Source organism: Bison bison, unplaced genomic scaffold (genome assembly GCF_000754665.1).
Source record: "Bison bison bison isolate TAMUID 2011002044 unplaced genomic scaffold, Bison_UMD1.0 scf7180017864376, whole genome shotgun sequence".
In the NCBI taxonomy this organism is placed as follows: Eukaryota; Metazoa; Chordata; class Mammalia; order Artiodactyla; family Bovidae; genus Bison; species Bison bison.
The window spans coordinates 11,874,860-11,876,775 of record NW_011494948.1 but is presented as its reverse complement, the minus strand read 5'-3'; positions in this window follow the sequence as shown (position 1 = coordinate 11,876,775).

Sequence of the window (1,916 nt, the reverse complement as noted above, 5' to 3'; positions counted from 1 at the left end):
CTCATCAATTCTTCGGCGCTCAGCCTTCTTCACAGTCCAACTCTCACATCCATACATGACCACAGGAAAAACCATAGTCTTGACTAGATGGACCTTTGTTGGCAAAGTAATGTCTCTGCTTTTCAATATGCTATCTAGGTTGATCATAACTTTCCTTCCAAGGAGTAAGCATCTTTTAATTTCATGGCTGCAATCACCATCTGCAGTGATTTTGAAGCCCCCCAAAATAAAGTCTGACACTGTTTCCCCATCTATTTCCCATGAAATGATGGGACCAGATGCCATGATCTTAGTTTTCTGAATGTTGAGCTTTAAGCCAAGTTTTTCACTCTCCTCTTTCACTCAGTGGTGATTAAATTCACTTTTACCCAGAACTTCATTTGCATAGGGGCTTCCTTTGTAGCTCAGTCAGTAAAGAATCTGCTTGCAGTATAGGAGACCAGGGTTCGATCCCTGGATTGGGAAGATGCCCTGGGGAAGGAAATGGCAACCCACTCCAGTATCCTTGCCTGAAAAATCTCATGGACACGGGAGCCTGGTGGGCTGCAGTCCATGGGGTCACAAAGAGTCGGGGATGACTGAGCGATTTAGTTACTTAACATTTACTCATTTGCATAAAGGTTCTCTTTTAACATTTTCTTATGAGATTCCTGGACATATCTGGACATGGCATACATAACTTTCATCATTAAATTCTGTTGACTGAGCCCTTATCTACTCTTTTGGACTAGTGTTACACAAGCATACTGGCTCAGCGATGAAGCTCTCCTATTAACAAACCAAAATACTCATTGCCTAGCAAAAACACAAGATTCTTACCTACTGCCACATATTCAAAGACTGCTCATCCACTCATCTGGATAAGAAAACTTCAGTGAACAAACAGGAAAGACTACAACAGTCCCCTTTCTCTCTTGGAGTATAGTTACTCAGGGGAAATGGCACAGAAACCCATCAGAGAAATAACATTATAATCACCAGGATAAGGAGACTTTATGAATGATATAAGAAAACAACAACCCAGAGAAGGAAAGGTTAACTTCTTAGCAGGGATCAGAGGGTGGCAGAAAGGAGCATCCAGAGAAGTATTACCTTTTCCAGTCTGTTTGTTTTAATTTTTATTGGAGTATAGTTTCTTTACAATGTTGTGTTAGTTTCCACTGTCCAGCAAAATGAATCACCTTTATTTAGATCCTCCCCCTTTTAGACTTCCTTCCCATTCAGGTCACTACAATGCGTTAGCAGAGTTCCCTGAGCAATGCAGTATGTTCTCACTAGCTATTTTATACATAGTATCAATAGTGCATAAGTGTCAATCTCTCAATATCCCCCAGTCCCTCTTTCCCCCTTGGGATCCACATATTTGTTGTCTGTGTCTCTATTCCTGCTTTACTTGCAGTGCAACCTGGTTTTCTTCGGTCTGAGAAAAGGATTTTCATTTGTCAATTTCTTGCCCTCCCACCATCTGCCAGCTCTCTCCTTGGCTTGGCACCTTCTTGTATCTCATTGCTAATTAGAGTCAAGGAAAAGTCAAAGTTTAAAACGTAGACTGAATAATGACAGAAGCCTGGTTATGTAAATATACTGTACAATTGTTTTACTCAGGGTTAAAAAAATCTTTCAAGTCATTTCTTTTTTTATGAATTTGATGTTCTCTACCCACTTGAAGTTATCACGTACCCTCCATGTTAGCCTCTTATGAAGGCCTCCATGGACATTCACCAAGGGAACATCTGTCCTTTTATAGAACTAGCTCAATTTAGCTGTCCATCAGCTGAACTGCTTTCACCCTTCCAACTCCCATGAAAAAGGTAACTTACTCTGAGCAACAAATCATTTCAACTCATTGGTCTTTCCTCACCCCACCCCACACATAATCACATAGCAAATGTATAACCTAAAGCATCATGACTTCA